We start from the raw sequence: 20677 nt of genomic DNA, 5'->3' as shown, positions 1-20677 counted from the left end.
TTGGTTTCAGCTTTGATTGTAAGACGTTTCTCGACCTTTGAGTTAATTATTTTACACTCTGGGTGCTTCATTTGAGCACTCAATTCTTCCTGTCGTTCTTTTTTTTTTTTTTTTTTTTTTGCTTTCCGAAGCTGCGATGAAGCGTTCGAAAGAAAGAAACGAAGAAGTCATTAAGGAAGATACTGAATTCATTTTAATATTATTCTAAATTCCTCTGTCGCACCAGTTTTAGAGATCATTCAGTTATTCTGTTGCTCCTCCATTTTCGTTTTCTTTTACGGCTATTTGTCTGTCCTTCCGTCCGTCCTTTTTTCTGTCCGCCCTCAGATCTTACAACTACTGAGGCCAGATTGGCAAGTTGATCATACACCCTCCAGCCATCAAACATACAAAATGCAGCCCCCTAGCCTTAGTATGTTTTATTTTATTCAAGGTTAAAATTAGCCATAATGGTGCGTCTGGCAACTGTATAGGACAGGTCACCAGCGGAACGTGGTTAAAGTTTCATGGACTACGGCTCATACAGCACTGTTCCGAGACCACCGAAAGTGTCGAGTCAAAGGCTGTTTTGACTCGACACTTTCCAAAGGTGTCAAGTTTAATGTCTGTCGCTATTTCGATTTGAAGAGACTTCGGCCTCAAACACTTTGGCGTTTGTCATCCTGATTGAAGCCGAGGTCTGGAAACTGGAAACCTCCCGTTAAACTGAGTTGAGTCGTAAGAATATCGTTTCCTGCAGCCGTGTGGCGCTAAGATTGGCGGATAGGTCTCTCTCTCTCTCTCTCTCTCTCTCTCTGTCTCACACACCACACACACACGCGACCTTACAGACCTTACAGACCTTACAGTTCGTTCGGGTTGCCCCAGGTCCCTCAGTGTGAGGCGCCTCTAATGTCTACCAGAGAGTTGCTAGTACATCTTCCGGTATATTTTGCATCGTCCAATCTTGGATGGTCTGGGATGCAGTTTAGATATTTGTCGAGCTTATTCTTAAACACATCTACGTTCACTCCTGATATATTCCTCAGATGAGCTGGCAACGCATTGAATAGACGCTGCATTATCGATGCTGGTGCGTAGTGGATTAATGTCCTGTGTGCTTTCCTTATTTTTCCTGGTATAGTTTTGGGCACTATTAATCTACCTCTGCTTGCTCTTTCTGATATTTTTAGTTCCATGATATTTTCTGTTATTCCTTCTATCTGTTTCCATGCCTGAATTATCATGTAGCATTCTCTTCTCCTTTCTAGACTATATAATTTTAAGGATTGTAGTCTTTCCCAGTAGTCTAGGTCCTTAACTTCTTCTATTCTAGCTGTAAAGGACCTTTGTACACTCTCTATTTGTGCAATATCCTTTTGATAGTGTGGGTACCATATCATATTGCAATATTCAAGTGGACTACGAACATATGTTTTATAAAGCATAATCATGTGTTCAGCTTTTCTTGTTTTGAAGTGCCGTAACAACATTCCCATTTTTGCTTTACATTTTGCCAACAGAATTGCTATTTGATCATTGCATAACATGTTCCTATTCATCATCACACCAAGGTCTTTAACTGCTTCCTTATTTGTGATTGTCTCATTATTAGGTCCCCTATATGCATATAGCTTTCCTTCTCTGTCTCCATAATTTATTGATTCAAATTTATCAGAGTTAAATACCATCCTATTTACCTCTGCCCAATCATATACTTTGTTAAGGTCTCTTTGTAGAGCGTTCCTATCTTCATCACAAGTAATTTCTCTACTTATTCTTGTGTCATCAGCGAAACTACTCACTACCGAATCCTTAACATTACTGTCTATGTCTTCAATCATAATTACAAACAGTATTGCAGCTAACACCGTACCTTGTGGCACACCGGATATTACCTTGGTTTCATCCGATTTCTCATCGTTGCAATAACTATCTGTTTTCTGTTGTGTAAAAATTCTTTTAACCATCTTCCTACTTTATCTACGATATTGTGTTTTCTAATTTTCTTTGCTAATATATTATGGTCTACTTTGTCAAAAGCTTTTGCAAAGTCTTGATAAACCACATCTGTTTCATTTCCGCTTTTCATATTTTTGAATATGTTCTCACGGTGGACTAACAGTTGGGTTTGTGTACTTTTTCCGGGTACGAAACCGTGTGTCCTATATTAAACAAATTATTTTTTATTAAATGTTTCATAATATTTTTCTTCATTACCCTTTCATACACTTTCATAATATGTGATGTTAGACTCACAGGCTTATAATTACTTGCCTCTAGTCTTGATCCACTTTTGAAAGTAGGGGTGATATATGCTAATTTGTGCTCATCATAAATCTTGCCTGTATCTACACTTTGTCTTAATAATATTGCAAGTGGCTTTGCGATAGAATGAACTACTTTCTTTAACAAAATAGCTGGGACTCCATCCGGCCCTGCAGCAGCTCCATTTTTAATTTCATTAATTGCCTGCACAATATCAGCTTCATTAATTTCTATGTCAGCTAAATAATCACTATGGAGTAAACTGCCACCAGAAAGAAGTTGTAAACAAAAACAGTGTGGAAGAGTTTAAAAGAAAGCTAGACAAAATCATTAGGACACTGTGAATGAACAGTAAAACCTGCTCCTACAGATAAGTGAGCAGCACACGATGTCTCCTCGGATGGATTAATAAGTCTTTGAGACATCCTAATCCTTGCAACGCCTTGCAAATCTCTCTGTAGTTCCTTGTTGTAGTAGCCAGAAGAATATAAGAGCTTAGACTATTAATGGAGCAACTTGAATGCAACTCTCTCTCTCTCTCTCTCTCTCTCTCTCTCTCTCTCTCTCTCTCTCTCTGCACTTATGGTTAAAGTTCTTTTAAACGTAGAGGAGCAGGCGCATTATAATTCTTAGCAGTTTCCTATTCAGGAAAACCGCCTGGTATCAGTGAATTCACTAGTGCAGCCTCTCAAAGCGTTGTAGGATAAGATTTAATGACAACTAATAAACGGACCCACATTATTGGAAATGTTGCATTCTGTGCGAGTGTAATGATTTCTTGTGCATCATGGGCGCTTGGGTATTGGAGAATCTCCTTCCTTTTCAGGCCTCCTTTCTTCGCCATTTGCTTGATGTCATTGGGGCTGTTTGACAGACGTTTAAAGCGAGAGAGAGAGAGAGAGAGATTGAGAGAGACTCTCCTCTTCCTGTTGCTCTTAATATTTGAGGACAGAGCAACTTTAAATGAGCAACAGATGCGAGTTCCAGATGTCATCGACGTCGCTTTGGGGAACTCTCCGAAGTTGATATCATTGACTGATGAAAAGATATATTGAAAGTTTTACATTCTCTCTCTCTCTCTCTCTCTCTCTCTCTCTCTCTCTCTCTCTCTCTCTCTCTCTCTCTCTCTGTCTGTGTGTGTGTGTGTGTGTGTGTGTGTCAGACTCCCCAGAACCGTTCCAAAAACTCGAAAGTGTAACAAGTTTAATTCGTGGTTGCGCGCGCAAATGTTTCAAATTCGTCCTCACTTGGCTCTTTGTGTTGTCATTGTTATAGGCCCATGAGTGACAGACTTCATCGTGAGTCATCTTTATCTAAGCTAAGCTTCTATAGAACTCGGTTAAAACTTGCATGCTTTCACAATTCAAGGATCAAGTCTCACGGAAGCCTTAGGACAAAAGTTTGTACTCCCCTTGCTGCTGATAGCGATGTTTCCAGGCAACTTATCTCGATTCTTCGCCTTCTTCTTGCTATCGTTTTCGTTCCCTAAGCCTTTGCGTGAGTTATGTGCTTTTTGCATTAATAGTTTTGATTTCGTCTTAAATGTCTACAGGGTTTTAGCATCGTGTCATTCTTTGGGAATTTCAGTATTAAGCCTAAGTTGCACAATACTTTCATATCCATAGACCAACATTCAGCCATACTCATTCTCATAATTGACTATCTCAGTGAGATAATTATATAACGCAAGAAATTCTCTTTTCTGTTCATGTTTCGTATTGTTTCTTAGCTCCAGTTTATTTTTATATTTGAATTTTATGTTCCCAGCCACTCGCCAGTGCATGTCTGGTACATCCATCTGCTAGTGCGATACATAACTGAAGATATAGATTGAGTGTCTCTCCTAACCATAAATATTCCTCAAAAGCTTTCACGATGAGTTTTATGAAGTGACCTTCAATATCTGAATGGAATAGATGAAGCCTTGTGCTGTCACGGGCTCTTGCTTTTCAACAGCCCGCAACATTTCAATACCTTCTCGACTCTATACCGCCCAATGGATCTCGATGGAATAGATTGTCTAGATGAATGGCCTTCCGTTCTCTGATTTCCCATGGCATTCTCTCTCTCTCTCTCTCTCTCATTATTGCTGCCAATTCCATGAAGTTCAGAGAGCAGTTGTGCAACGTGACGTAGGCCTAGGTGCTACGATCAAGTTTATCCAGCCTATTTTTTTTTTCTTTCCAACCGTTCCTTAACTCTGTGTTCCCTTCTGGTGTATCACGCTCTGGCGATGCATTCAAGTATGGATGCAGTACTGGGGACAGTGTTGCCTTGTTGGTTAAGTCATTAGGAAGCATTTCGTGCAACTTAAACGTTCGGTCTAAAATTGGTCCGCTTATCCCACCCTTGGTATGAGGTTGAAACATTCACTTCAGAACCTTCTAATCTAAGGCATATATCTTTTTATTTGGAGAGAGAGAGAGAGAGAGAGAGAGAGAGAGAGAGAGAGAGAGAGAGAGAGAGAGAGAGAGAGAGAGAGATTCTCACTTCTGCAATTCCTTCGGTCGAAGCACCATCTATAAAAAAAGAGAGAGAACTGAAGCAAGAGTGAAATACGAAAGTATCTGAAAAAGAAAGAGGCCATATTTCCAGATCAACCAATCAGTGTATCTCAGACCTGTTGCAATGGCAAGAGATTTTTCGTTTGTTGCAAACGAAAACATTGCAATACAAATACACGAAGACTTCGTTTGTTGCAGTGCTGCAAACAAAATATTTTTTGCACAAATACAAAGACACCTCTGCATTATTTCTCTTGTCGAGAAAATCATTTGTAATATATTATTATTATTATTATTATTATTATTATTATTATTATTATTATTATTATTTTTTTTATTTTTTTTTCTGTTTTTTTTTTTTTGCTCTATCACAGTCCTCCAATTCGACTGGGTGGTATTTATAGTGTGGGGTTCCGGGTTGCATCCTGCCTCCTTAGGAGTCCATCACTTTTCTTACTATGTGTGCCGTTTCTAGGATCACACTCTTCTGCATGAGTCCTGGAGCTACTTCAGCCTCTAGTTTTTCTAGATTCCTTTTCAGGGATCTTGGGATCGTTCCTAGTGCTCCTATGATTATGGGTACGATTTCCACTGGCATATCCCATATCCTTCTTATTTCTATTTTCAGATCTTGATACTCATCCATTTTTTTCCTCTCTTTCTCTTCAACTCTGGTGTCCCATGGTATTGCGACATCAATGAGTGATACTTTCTTCTTGAATTTGTCAATCAACGTCACGTCTGGTCTGTTTGCACGTATCACCCTATCCGTTCTGATACCATAGTCCCAGAGGATCTTTGCCTGATTGTTTTTCTATCACTCCCTCAGGTTGGTGCTCTACCACTTATTGCTGCAAGGTAGCTGATGTTTCTTACACAGGCTCCAGTGGAGGGCTTTTGCCACTGAATCATGCCTCTTTTTGTACTGGTTCTGTGCAAGTGCCGGGCATTCGCTTGCTATGTGGTTTATAGTTTCATTTTTCGTATTGCACTTCCTACATATGGGAGAGATGTTATTTCCGTCTATCGTTCTTTGAACATATCTGGTTCTTAGGGCCTGATCTTGTGCCGCTGTTATCATTCCTTCAGTTTCCTTCTTTAGCTCTCCCCTCTGTAGCCATTGCCAATTGTCATCGCTGGCTAGTTCTTTAGTCTGTCTCATGTATTGTCCGTGCATTGGTTTGTTGTGCCAGTCTCTGTTGTCTCATTGTCCTGTCTCTGTATATTTCTGGGTCTTCGTCTACTTTTATTAGTTCTTCTTCCCATGCACTCTTTAGCCACTCGTCTTCACTGGTTTTCAGATTATTGCCCCAGTGCTCTGTTCTCGATGTTGAACGCAGTCCTTTATTACTTAGTAGTCCTCTCCCTCCTTCCTATCGTGTTATGTATAGTCTGTCTGTATTTGCTCTTGGTGTAGTGCTTTGTGTATTGTCATATGTTTCCTGGTTTTGATCTATGCTGCGGAGTTCTGCCTTCGTCCATTCCACTATTCCTGCGCTGTATCTGATTACTGGCACTGCCCATGTGTTTATGGCTTTTATCATATTTCCGGCGTTGAGTTTTGACTTGAGTATCGCCTTGAGTCTCTGCATATATTCTTTCCTGATCGTGTCCTTCATCTCTTGGTATTTTATATCCCCTCCTTCCATTATTCCTAGGTATTTGTATCCTGTCTCATCAATGTGTTTGATGTTGCTCCCATCTGGTAGCTTTATCTCTTCAGTTCTCGTTACTTTGCCTTTTTGTATGTTGACTAAGGCGCACTTTTCTATTCCAAACTCCATCCTGATGTCTCCAGATACAATCCTTACAGTCTAGATTAGGGTATCTATTTCCTTGATGCTCTTACCATACAGCTTGATGTCGTCCATGAACATCAGATGGTTGATTCTGTTGCCTCTTTTCTTGAGTTGGTACCCGGCATCCATCTTCTGTAGTACTTTTGTCATGGGAATCATGGCTACTACGAAGAGTAGTGGGGGCAGTGAGTCGCCCTGGAAGATCCCTCTCCTGATATTAACCTCTGCTAGTCTTATTCCAGAGCTTGTAAGTATTGTATTCCAGTTGCGCATTGTATTTTTGAGGAAGCTGATGGTGTTTTCCTCTGCCCCATATATTTTCAGGCATTCTATTAGCCATGTGTGTGGTATTATAATTATTATTATTATTATTATTATTATTATTATTATTATTATTATTATTATTATTATTATTATTATTATTATTATACAGAATGATATGGTGCCCACTTGAAAGAAGTAAGAGAAGACAATAGGCAATACCGGGAGAAGAGATCAGTCGTTAGGAATAAAGATAAAATAAAATTGTTAAATAGATGAATCGTATCCATATGATATCTATAACAATCCAGTAATAATATCTATATAAAATCATTAAAACATATATAATCTATATATCTATAATTTGTGTTTAGTCATTGGTGTATGCTGTAAATGAAATAGTTTATACCCCCACCAACCTCTTTTCAGATACCCGCATTATATTAAAAAAAAAAAAAAAAAACGTCCTTTTGGTAAATATGGCTCTATGGTTCTCTGTGGGGCTCTGTCTGATTCAATGGGGCTCTTTGGCGATTTAAGCAACTGTGTAGCGCTATGGGGCTCTGTATAGCCCTGTGGGGTTGTGTGTGGCTCTGTGGAACTCTGTGGAACCCTGTGCGGCCCTCTCTGGGGATTTATGGAACTGTGTGGGCCTATGGGGCTCTTTGTGGCTCTGTGAGGCCCTTTGGGATTCTGTGGGGCTCTGTGTGGCGTTTTTTCTTCGGCAGCGATTGACCCTCCGTCAAAGGAATTTGGGAAATGTCAGTTGGGCGAGATTATGTCTTCATTTTTCTAAAGAAAAGAAAAATGCTTTGGAATATTTTATGATGAAAAAACTTTGTCAAGCCCTTTGACTTTTTTCCTATTCAAATGAATATTTCTTTATTGAGAGAGAGAGAGAGAGAGAGAGAGAGAGAGAGAGAGAATTATCCAATTTGTATAAGTGAATCGGCGACATCTCAGTTACACTAAGGAATGTCCTGTATGACTATATGGGAGAGAGAAAAAACTTTTTTTTCGTGATTTATGATAATGATAAAAACATTTGTCGTAATCAAGGCTGTTGCAATACGATAATATGAAGCGAATGGAAAGAATCTGAGTCCTATCGAATTCGCCTCAAGAACAAACTTCTTTATAATCGATTTTCCTGACGAACAAAATGAAACAACCTTTGGACATCCTGACTATTGGGGGACCTTCCTCTCCCTTCGCCTCGCTTTTCCGTTCCCCCAGGGCCTCTGGGGCGCCCCTGGAAAGAGAATAAGAGACGAAGGGAATTAGGAAAGTCTGGAGAAGACTCCTGGCCCTTAAAATTTCCCTCGCGGCCCTGAGGTCAAGGATGGTGGGTCCAGGGTCAAATTTTATTCCGTGCGGGGCGGTCAAGGGTCGTTACAAAAGGTCTTAGAGCGTCTCTTTGTTTTCTGTTCGTTTGTCTGTCCGTCACATTTGTTTATTCAGGGACTTGTGTAGTGATGGTTGGTTAAATTATATTTATTAAGAACCTTTTAATTAGCATTGTCTTTGGAGACCCTGAAAAATTAGTCCAGTTAGTTAGGCTATATTTTAGATACAAAGTTCTCGTTTAAGAGACACCAGTGCCGGACATTTCATGTTTTCACACGTTGAAATTTCTCTCTCTCTCTCTCTCTCTCTCTCTCTCTCTCCTCCTATTCCCTAGTATTTTGCTTTGGATGCAAGATGTGTTTATTGCCTTCCCTTGTGATATCATTGATTGTGTTACCTACTAAGGGTGCGTCCACGCTACAGTGAAACATATAAACACAATTTGGCAACTCGTGTTTTTTATATTTATGAGATAGCTATGAATTTTTAACGTTCATTTCTATTGATAATGGCAATATCATTTCTAGTGTTATAGCTAGATAGAAAAAAATCATATAAAAGTTTAAACTGAAGCAACTTTCAAAGCGAGAGAGAGAGAGAGAGAGAAGAGAGAGAGAGAGAGAGAGAGAGAGAGAGAGAGAGAGAGAGAGAGATCCAAGTCGAGATCCTACGCTGATATTTCCACCGGTTTAATTCTTCCCACATACAAGGTAAGGTCGGAGCAAATTACATGAGATAAAAAGTGTATTAAAGAACGAACAAGTAAATAGGTAGATGCGGAATGTAAACACGTTCATGCTATTTACCGTCCCTGTAAGTAACGAGATATGAAATAAAGATTGTTGCCAAGCATTTGACAAGTCAACGACTGACTCAGTCAATCAAATGTAAGTTGGTGACGGTGTCTTGTCCTCAATATCCCGCTCATTTCTCGCGTGAATCACAGACGTGTAAGAATAATTGGTTGGTTTGTCTATTATCATTTCAAGGACGGGAAAAGTTAAATGGTGTGCTCTGGATTTTGAATGAAATGAAGAAATAAGGGCTAGATTATATAGTGGAATTTATGCTGTCCATTGCTGCAGCCTGGTTTTTGCAGCTATACGTGGGAAAAGGTATGAAACTTGACACGTAGTATATCTATTTAGGTGTAGTTTCATTTTTAACCGTTATTTAGACTATTCAAAATGTACAGTAACCATAATTAATCACTTCCACTGATAATTTAGTAACGTGAGTAGGCCCTGGCGTCTCATTTAATAGACTAACTGCCCTGACCGGACCCAGTTTAAGGTACTGTACTTACCTAACCTATCCTGGGGATAGGAAACTCTCTTACAGTTATGGTGAACAGCTGAGTTATTTAGTATTTAAAGGCTTTGTGTGGTGTCGTTACCTTATTAGTGCAACATTTATTCACCTCGGGAGGATCATTGTTGTATCTCGATCAATTTTTTCATTGTAATGATAAAAATCAGTGTTTGTAGACTCATGGGAAACTCAGGGGAATGAATGATCGTATATGGGTAGCCTAACTGTGAAGATAGACTTAAGGTCTGTTTGTTTTTTCACTCGAGCGTAAAATCCTCTTCGTAAAAAGCAGGTGCTGAGATTTCAGTGTTCTGTGCTCCCCCACACTTTTTTTTAACTCAATCTCTCTCTCTCTCTCTCATCTGAAGGTGATTAAAATTATATAGGCCTAATGGAGGCGTTGTGTTGCCACTGTCTCAGTCAGAGAACGAATTCCAAGAAATATGTTGCCTTTAATAGATAATCAGGAACAGAGGTCAGAGGTCAAGTTGACCTTAAGTTCACGAAGAAGGTGTAGCCTGGACCTTCATCCCCCTCAAAACATGAATGTTTAGTCTTTTACAGTATAGCATGGAATATGTCTTGAATTAGCTCCAAATGACTATTGCTTTTGTTCCAGATTACCAAAAGGTCTGTAATAGATACCGTTAATAAAGTTTTAAAATTTCACTCTGTAATTCATTGATTTTGAGGTTGAAAGTACAAACCCCACTGAGGTTTAAGTGGCTGGGCATCAATTAAGTGTTTTTCAGAAAATAAATCAATAATAATAAACGTTGCGATAACTAATTATAACCAGAATAATAATAATAATAATAATAATTAATAATAATAATAATAATAATAATAATAATATAATAATAATAATAATAATAATGTACAAATCCCCGACTTGGTTTTTTTTTTTTTTTTTTTTTTAAACATGAGTCTACACCAAATTACTTTTTGATTTTTTTTTATTGCGACGCTAATTGTTTTTTCATTAGTGACGGTTTTATAAACAATTGGTTGGAACGTCCGCTAAACTGAATTCGTTATTCATGATTCACTCAAACAATAAGATCAGTTGCTCGTAATCAAGGTGTACAAACAACCCAGTTCTGGCGGGTGATTAGTTATTATTATTTCATGATTATTCATTATTATTTCATGAATTATTTCCCTTTTGGCTATTATGAATCGGTGTACCAAAGGAAATTACAATGTAGGATTAACGTATCTTGAATTTGAGGCCTATAGATAAGAGGGAGTGGTGTCCAGAAAGGTTGCCATGCGACGACATTGACCAGAATGACTGAGGAAGAGAGTGGATGAGGAGTAGTTGTGTTGGTGATACTGAAGCGAAACTGCTAGAAGACTTTGGAGACCTTTTCACGAGGAGAAATGTTCATAGCTTGGCTGCAAAATATACATATATAGTCTTTAGTGTACGCAGATTCATTCTGGACGTATCCAGAATAATGAGGAATCATCCGGGATAATCCAGTCTATCGTCCAAAGTTTGTGTTTATCTCTCCGGTGCATTTGTAGTTGCTACGTAGGCAAAAAGTAGGACGATATTTTGTGTGTGTGTGAGAGAGAGAGAGAGAGAGTTTTTCGCGTAGCGCAAATTTAGGCCGAGGAAAGAGAGAGAACATCACTGGTTCTGTTGAAGGTAAACAGTAATGTTGTTTATTTTCTTGTCCATATTGATTTGGGTCGGGGCTTTGAATGTTTTTTTAGATACTTTTATTTCATATTTTCTATACAGTTGGAGGGGTATACCTATGTGGGGGCGGGAGGGGGTCTACAAAGTCCCAAAATAAACATGCTGTCATTAGGCCTAATATTCACAATCATATATATTGAGATTGAATTAACACACAATAGGTCTACTGTGAGAGCTATTTGTTGTAGACTTAAGCGGGCTTCAAAGCAGCACGGGCTCTTGCTTATGAAAACGATTGTGTATTGAAACTTACAGATAATTCCTCATTGGATGGCTGTTGAAATATCCTCAGCCTCCAACAGGGACAGACGTTATATTCGCGGGGCGTTTTATTCGCGGCAGTCGGGTTCTATATAATAAAGCTTTCAATAAATGTTTCACATTTCCCTTTGATTTTGGATTGCAAATGGACTTCAGAAGTTGTGCAAAGGTTGGGGACTTCATAAAGAGAGAGAGAGAGAGAGAGAGAGAGAGAGAGAGAGTTGAAAGTGGTGGTGAAGAGAAGTGAAAAGCAGTAGCGAAAAGAATCGGCCTAAGATCTGTCCCAGTTTGCGTTAAATTTGAAGAAGCCCCTTTCAGTGATGGCTGGGGTAATTTTTTTACATTACGTGGGGAAAGTTTTAATGAAAAACGAAAGTAGTCGTAGCTTGTGTGATGTGAATAGGGTCTCTCTCTCTCTCTCTCTCTCTTTCTCTCTCTCTCTCTCTTGGCCATGATAAAAGAAGATATCTTCCTTTTCCCCCAATTATGTCCCTTACTCTTCCCCTCCCTCCTTCCCCGCTACTTCCCCTTTAGCAAAACAGCAAGAACCACACCCCGTGCAGTCAGTTGGGGGTAGGGGGGTGGGGGAAGATGAAAAAATTAGGATCTATTTATATGTAGGTGATAATTATTTCAAAATGTTCGGCGGTTATATTTACCTAAAACTTGAACCTGCCATATTTCTCCTCCTCCTCCTCCCTCTCCTCCTCCTCCTTTTTTTCTTCTTTTTTTCTTCTTCTTCTTCTTCTTCTTCTTCTTCTTCTTCTTCCGCGCCAAACTTGGCATAAAACTGTTTTATCCAAAGGCTTTTTTTTGTTTCAAGAAACTCTGAGGAGAATTGCCTGAGCTTCAGAGTAGGAATTCCTCTGAAGTTCTCAAGAAATTTGAATTTTCGTATACAAATTAACATGAATATTAGTATGAATTTTTATGAATTTTTGTTTCCATCGCGTTGTGAAATTCCTGTCGACATTTTTTTTTTCACCTTCGAGTTTCGTAGGAGGAAACAAAATTCATTTTTTTCTCGAAAGAAACAGATTTGAAAGAAGCACTTGTTTATAGATGGTTTCTCTGATGACTAAATGTGGCGCCTTTCTGTTTTATTTGTGTTTATTTTAATCGTAATAAATAGTTTTATTTAATCATCCAGCAAGAGGGATTTGTTGCCGGATTTAAAAAGGACTATTTTTTTAAAATTTAAATGTCCTGCGATCATAATTAATATTTAATCTAGTAAGTCTTTGGAATTATTGAAATATGTTGAGAGAAACTCATTGATTCAGAATATTAGAAGTTTCAAATTCCACCTGGCACAAAGAAAGGTATATTTTCTTTTATTCTTCCTTCCTCTTATTTATCCCCCGTCTTTCTCTCCCCTTCCCTATTCCCCCTGCTCCTCCCCCTCCCCCTCTCTTCCCAAACACTCCTTTTAAAAGTTGGGTCGCGACCCATAGTTTGAGAACCACTGTAATTTAAATTAGTTGGTTTTCCATTGGTTGTTTTCCCTGTGACATATTTTATTCATTAGTGGATTAGCCATTTGTTGTTTTACCCATGAGGGTTTTTCCCTTTGTTTTACCCATTAGTTGCCTTACCCTTTAGTTGTTTTGCCCATGAGGGTTTTCTCATAAGTTATTTTCCATTTTAGTTGTTTTATCCATTTGGTTGTTTTACCCATTAGTTGCTCTACCCCTCAGTTGTTTTACCCATTAGTTTTTGCAATTTTTCTCTAATTTCGTCGAGATTTGACAGATTTTATCAGAAGTCAAATTTAGCCACAATCTGCCAAGTTTTAAGTTTCGTCGGATTTATTCTGAGTTTCTCAAATCGTATTTCTTTAGTTTTGTCTGTTTGGTTTTCCTGAAGATTTTCACTTTTTATGAAATCCATCAATCCTCGATTGTTCAATCCGTCAGTCCTTCAATCCTGCAATCCTTTAATCCCTCAACCCTTCAATACTTCAATCCCAAGTCCTTTAATCCCCAGTCCTTCAATCCTTTTTAGCCTTTCAATCCTGCAATCTTTTAATCCCTCAACCCTTCAATACTTTAATCCTTCAGTCCCTCCTTCAATCATTCAATCCCCCAATCCTTTTAGCCTTCCAATCCTGCAATCCTTTAATCTCCCAACCCTTCAATACTTCAGTTCTCCAGTCCTTCAATCCCTCGACCCTTCAATCTTTTAGCCTCACTCCTAAAATCCTTCAATGCTTCAATCCTCCAGTCCTTCAATCTCCAAATCCTTCAATCTTTTAGCCTCTCAATCCTAAAATCCTTCAATCCTGCAATTCTTCAATCCTTCAGTGCTTTATACCTCCACTCCTTTAATCCCTCGAGCGCTCACTGGGTCCTTCAAATCAATCCTGCCTCCTCTCTTATCTCCCCTATTGGTGATTCACAGCTGCTGGTAACGAATGGCGCCGACAGCCATAAAGTTCTCTGGCTCTAAAAGAGGACCTTGGGGTCTGTTTTGGGTTCTCGGGTCTTGCCAGGTTTTTGAGAGAGAGAGAGAGAGAGAGAGAGAGAGAGAGAGAGAGAGAGAGTGAGAGATGGATTTAACAAAAAATATATCAACAGAGGGAAAGAGGAAGGTATTACCCAGAAGTATCGTTAACTTTTCCCCTTTTAAATTTTTAGTTAATCGGAATGCCTGGCTCTCTGGGACAATTCCCCTACCCCCATCTCTCTCTCTCTCTCTCTACACACACACACACACACACACACACACACGCACGCACACACACACAAATCCTCCTCTTCTTTTAACTCTAAACTCTAATGAACGCGAGAGGTTCCGAGACGTCTCTGTTGACACCGAAGTAACGAGACCTGGATGGGACAATGCACGAGACGAATGTCGACATGGTTCCTGGTTCCTGGTTCCTAAGCGCTCACTCCACAAACAGTTGCGGGCACACTACACTGTTTATGAAATGCAAAGCTTTATTCCCTTAATTGTTTGACTCATTATTTAGTTTAACTTTACTTTGTTACTACAAAATGTTTGTCTTAATTCATGTCTATTATCCCTTTTTTGCAACAAAAATAACCCCGAATGAACATCAACATTTTGCCCACAATTAAATTTCTTCTTCTTTTCTGTTTGTCGGTGTTGACGCGTTGGAGGACGAAGGAGAAGCAGACTACCAATCAGACTCCTGTTTCGTGTGTCGATTTCTGTCTTAAAGACTGAATGTGAAAACGGAGAATTATAGGTTCATAGTGCTAAGGGCAGTTGGCAAATCCTGTTTTATGGACGAGGGATCGTTTTAGGATCAGTGAAATCTCGGTTTTTCTCTTAAAAAAGAAATACTGTTTGATTTTAAAATGAGAAAGGTATGTAGATAGTACTAAGGGAAATTGGTAAATCAAATATGTGGAAAGAAAAAGTTGTAGGAATTGGCGAAACCAAATGGACAAAAGGGAAGCCATATATTTTGTCGAAGTGGACACAATCCAAAATACATTGATTTAGCCAATAAATAAACTATAAATTGACTATGGAGACATGAAACAGCTGTAAATGATATTATTATTAGAGTGGTAAGTCACTTTCCGAAAATATTTCATCCCAATTTTCTTTCAAAATCACTAAATGCAAAAAAAAAAAAAAAAAAAAAAAAAAAAAAAAAAAACATCATTTGCAACCAGTTTACCATAACAAGAGTATTTCACTTTCCATTCGCCCCAATAGATGGCACCACTCTCGGCGGCGTCTCTTCATTATCATCATCATTGATGGCTGGTGGTTGATTGGGAAGGGGGAGAAGGGAAGGGGCCAATGTCCCTTCCCCTCCCTCGGAACCGATAATGGAAATTAGATAGCAAATCGAAGTCCAGAACGTCAAAGGCATGAGGTCTTCTCGCGAGATGTCATACATAGTCTTTGGAGGTAGAATATATATATATATATATATATATATATATATATATATATATATATATATATATATATATATATATATATATATATATATATATATATATATATCGAGCTACAAATGTCCTTTAATATCTAAATTGCTCTACCTCGGAATTATATATTTCTTATATGTTTAATCGAAGGGGAATTTTGTAGGCAATAATAGAATTGCCGGCCGACGGGCACGGTGGTGGGGTGGGCAATGCTTCACTGCCAGTCATGGAATTGAAGATGTCGATGGTTCGTGCCCGTCGGCCGGCAATTCTATTATCTCCTAAAAAATTCCCCTTTCGGTTAAACATATATGAAAATATATTAATTCCGAGGTAGAGCGAAATATATATTAAAGGACATTTGTAGCTCGATATATGTATATGAATCACGGTAATGTGATATGTCTTTATATAGATATATGATAGATAGATATGTGTGTGTGTGTGTGTGAGAGAGAGAGAGAGAGAGAGAGAGAGAGAGAGTATTACTGTAAATTCTTTGTCACTTTTGAAGCTACATGAACAGAATGTATAGCAGTACATTTTTAAAGAGAGAGAGAGAGAGAGATTCCCACACTCGTTCATTCAAAACGTTCCTTTGATACCATTTTTAGTTTTCTGTAAAAGAAAACCATTGAGGTGACTTTGCCTGTCCATCTGCCCTTTTTCTGTCCGCCCTCAGATCCTAAAACTACTGAGGCTAGAGGGCTGCAAGCTGGTCTGTTAATCATCCTCCCTCCAATCATCAAATATCCCAAATTGCAGCCCTCTAGCCTCAGGAGTTTTTATTTTATTTAAGGTGAAAGTTAGCCATAATAGTACTTCTGGCAACGATATAGGACAGGCCACTTTGATTAAATTTAAATGGGCCAAGGCTCAAGCAGCGTTATACCGATACCACCGAAAGAGAGATCTATTTTCGGTGGCCTTGATTATCTGCTGTACAGAAAACTTGATTGCGCCGAAGAAACTCCGGCGCATTTTTTTATTTGCTATGAATGACGATCAATTTCCAGCCTTGTGACAGAGGGAGGGACCTGTTCCAGCCACTGGAAAGGGGAATTGCATCCGACGCTTTGGGTGCTTTTGAGAAAGGAAGAACGAAAGGGAAGAGAAAGGAAGAGGGAGAAAAAGAGAAAATCTTTCTTTCTGAAGTATCGGTTATCGAGAAACAATACATCAAAGTGCAAGTGTCGGTAACCGGCCCTTTTTTTCATTTTTGTTTTATGATTTTCAACCGGTCCACTCAAACAAGGCTTCTTGCTTTATTATCTCTCTCTCTCTCTCTCTCTCTCTCTCTCTCTCTCTCTCTCTCTCTCTCTCTCTCCAAACAATTAAAAAGCAACTTTCACACTACAACAGTCTCCAAAATTCCGGGACCCTTTCTCGATTTTCGGCAAGTGTCCCAACCTGTCCCCTCTACCCCCACCCAAACCCCCAACGGCAGCTGCCCCACGTCCCATTCGTTAGCGAGGTGACACAAGTGCGTGTGTGTGTTGGTTGGGGGATGTGGGTGGCGGGGGGAGACATGTCGCTTATTAAAAGTTCGGTAAAGGATGTTCGCAGCAATAAAGGCAGAAGCAACAGCTGATACAATTAACTGACCTCTTCTGCAAAGGTAGGGCTACCTCTTATGAAAAGGATGGCCGCCTCTTGTGAGGTAAGGGGGGTAGAATTGATGTGTTTATGAAGGATTAGGATTAAGACAACGAGAAGTTATGGTAGTTTGTTCATATATAACTAATTAATCTTTGTAATTATTCTCCCGTGATCAAGCAGCCTTATATTCACCTATAATTACTAACAAGGTTGACCTTTGAATCACTACTACTTGAATCTCTCCCCCTCTCTCTCTCTCTCTTGAGACCTTGGTATGCCCACCCTGATATCATGGCACATAATGTCTCTCTCTCTCTCTCTCTCTCTCTCTCTCTCTCTCTCTCTCTCTCTCTCCCAGGGTATGGAGACTGTCAGAGTGAAAAATAATGGTGTGAGATCATTTCCTCCCAGGAGGCATCCGATGATCTCAGCCTCTTCACTGGGCAAAGCTTTGTCTGTTGCTTCGAGGGAACAGAATGGAACCCGTTTTCTGCAATCTCTGCAAAAGTTAACGATTCCGAGATTCCTTGGAATTCGTCCGGTTCCCATCAAAGTCGAATGAGAATTGAGAGATTCCCGCCCAGACTTAAAAGGTGTGTAGCTATGTGTTCTTGAGTGGTTTAAAAGGAAACAGTTTTCTATAATATGCTGCATCCGTCACTCTTGGGAACACTCGGCGTGAATTGATTGCCGCCTTTTCATTGTTGTTGAGAGCTGTAGGTAGGTAGGTAGAAGCGGGCGACTTGATAATAAAAGATGCGCCCACTACTTGAGTAGTTTCACCTTAGCCATCCCCCATAACCTTATATCTTGCGTATAAGGTGTCTAGAAATTAACGCGGAATTAAGACAGTTGAGGTCGATCAGTTCAGGCCCAGTGCGTTTCAAGGGTGTCAGTTCTATTTCATAAAGATAAAGATTTTAACTTCTTTCCACAATCAGGTTATCCATTGAAGCTTCTGCTAAGTATGATCCACCGAATCCCGTTTTTTTTTTTCAAAGCTTGTTTAAGATGACAGAAAACGGGGTAAAAAAAATAAGTCTGATTATACCGTTTTCTTTCCTGAAATGGTGTTCAACGTTTTAATTGTTTTCAGTATTTTTGTTGTGTTAGAATATCTGAATGTTTCTGTTTATTATATAAATATTGTATGATTTATAAGACAACACTGAATGACCACTTAAAAAAGATAAATTGTTCCAGTATGTTATATATATGTTATATGATATATATGAATAATAGTATATATTATATATATATATTATATCTATATATATATATGAAACGCGTTTTGTGAGATCGCTTAGGTATCTTTGAAAGCAAATATAACACATTTAGCCCCCCCCCGTGCAAGCAACAAGGGCATTTTCAAGTCGAAAAACCATTACCATGCGGTTAGCAAAGAATAAGTAAAGGAAACTGTTCGTTCAATCAGCCATCCAGTTTCCAGCGACTCCGGGATGGAGGTAGGTCGTAGGCCTAGTGGGTGTCTTGCAAGGCTGGTGGATTCCCCAATTCACAGATTACTCAGGATATGATGGCGGTCAGCCTTGATTTTAGTAACTTATAAACTTTTTATTAATTAATATATTAGTGTTGTATATGTGAGTGGAGCCAATATATCTTTGAGTCAGACAACTTGAGTGCTGAAAATGGCCATTATGCCCTCTCCTTTTTACCCTCCTCCAAGGTCCCAAAGTCCTCTCAGGTCTTCTGAAGGAATCGATAGATGGCAGATGTGGCCACTTGCTATCACTCCTTTTATCCGCTCCTCCAATCCACCTCAAAAGAGAGAGAGAGAGAGAGAGAGAGAGAGAGAGAGAGAGAGAGAGAGAGCTTTGCTTTATGCGACTCGAAGCAATGAATGTTATGACATTTTATAAAGTGAACCATCAGTCCCATTTTCTTTATTAATCTCTTTTCTTTTCTTTCTTAGCGGAAACTCGCTCATTTTGGGTGAGTTCTCTCCTCGTGTGGCATAATCCATCATCTGCCAATATCTGGTCCTCTGTCTCTACATTCCAGACGGCCGAAATTGGGAGGCCTTAAGTGTCAGATCACTTTCGGGAAGTCTGTTGAATGAAAAGAGGAATAGGCCATTTCTCACTATTCTTAGGCTCAAATATACAGTAAAGGGACATTTATTTAGTTGATGCTTTAATAGCACGAAAGTGGTATCCATAGCAGCAGATTCTCAGTGATGCATTCGCATTTAAACCTTCTGCAATAATTTCAGCGTAAAGGGACCTTATATTTCTATGTCCCGTGACCACACTGCAGTTATAAACATGTCATAAACACGTTGGCAACTAGCACACAAACATCAGTAGGTACTTCATACGATTATCCAGCTTTTGCCAAAGATTTATTTCTCCACTAATGGTTGTGGACATGTTTTCAACGTGTTTATGACATGCATGTGATAAGTTCCCGACATGTTGGTGACATGTTTCACCAGAGTGTGGATGGACCGTTACATAAATATAGTGACTAAGATATATTATGCAATTATTTGGAAAGGTGTTGCCCAATAGGTAATAATGTGATATGAGTCTCTGGTTTGTGTGATAATTATAGGCAGTTATGCCCAAGTCAGTCATATCATATATTGGCTGTCCATAATTTGGAGACTGACAAAGGCAGCTTTTGGTACCGCGTGGGTTACTAGCTCATTTAAGTGGTACTGTGGTTATGGATTCATGGCACATACCCCACTGGCATTCAGGAAAGGCGTATTGTAGGCAAACGTCAGAGCTTCCAAGATTAGGCAAATTGGTTCATTGTTCAGGTAATCGACGCCATTTCTTGGCTTCGCCTCACCTGCCCTGACTGCTTGGTTCAGTGGGCAGTTTCACTGTGACAGGTTACAAATATCTCTCTCTCTCTCTCTCTCTCTCTCTCTCTCTCTCTCTCTCTCTCTCCACAATCAGGATTAAGGACATAATTTTGGGAAAATATTTAAAAAGATTACCTTTCTGGTCATAAAGTTGTTCGTCAATGAATGATTTCAAATCAAAATCTCCTCTGTTTATTGTTTCTCAAGTTGTGAACTCAGTGTGAGTCAGCAACGAAGGAATTACCGATGCTGCCGGCGCCTATGCTGTTGAGGAAGACCATCAAAACGACCAATTAGACGTTCCAGACGACTGGCGGGGCTTTCATCAGAAAACGACGGCATTGCCTGATTTATGTTTGACGACCGGTCCCATTGTTTATAAACAAGGCACTTAATTTTTGACTCCTGTTATGTTTACTTCGCTGGAGTGTTCTTTCAACGGGTCAGATTGATAAAGGGAACCGAACAGATTCCCGAAAGCTATCTTTGCTGTTTTTAAACTGAAATATATGTACATTTACATAACTGTGGATTTGTTTCTCCAGTAATAATAATAATAATAATAATAATAATAATAATAATAATAATAATAATAATAATAAAGGTTAGTCTCATTTTTTACACATCAACATGACGTTTAATAACTGCTACATTTTATCTCAAAAAGAGTCGTTAAATATCATCACTCCCATCAGCCCTTCAGCGCCTCCAATTACTCGAGTGTCCCAAAGACAATATTGGTTCTATTCCGAATCGAACTCACCCCAATTATTGGCCCTTTTAATGTCTTTGTGGACACTGGGGCCACCGAGTGACCTTTAATGGCCTTCGAATTCAGGTAGAAATGAGAGGTTTTATCCAGCTGCCGAGATCAGCGGTGCTTTAGGAGG

Source organism: Macrobrachium nipponense, chromosome 25, assembly GCF_015104395.2.
Source record: "Macrobrachium nipponense isolate FS-2020 chromosome 25, ASM1510439v2, whole genome shotgun sequence".
In the NCBI taxonomy this organism is placed as follows: Eukaryota; Metazoa; Arthropoda; class Malacostraca; order Decapoda; family Palaemonidae; genus Macrobrachium; species Macrobrachium nipponense.
Note: the sequence above shows the minus strand (reverse complement) of the source record.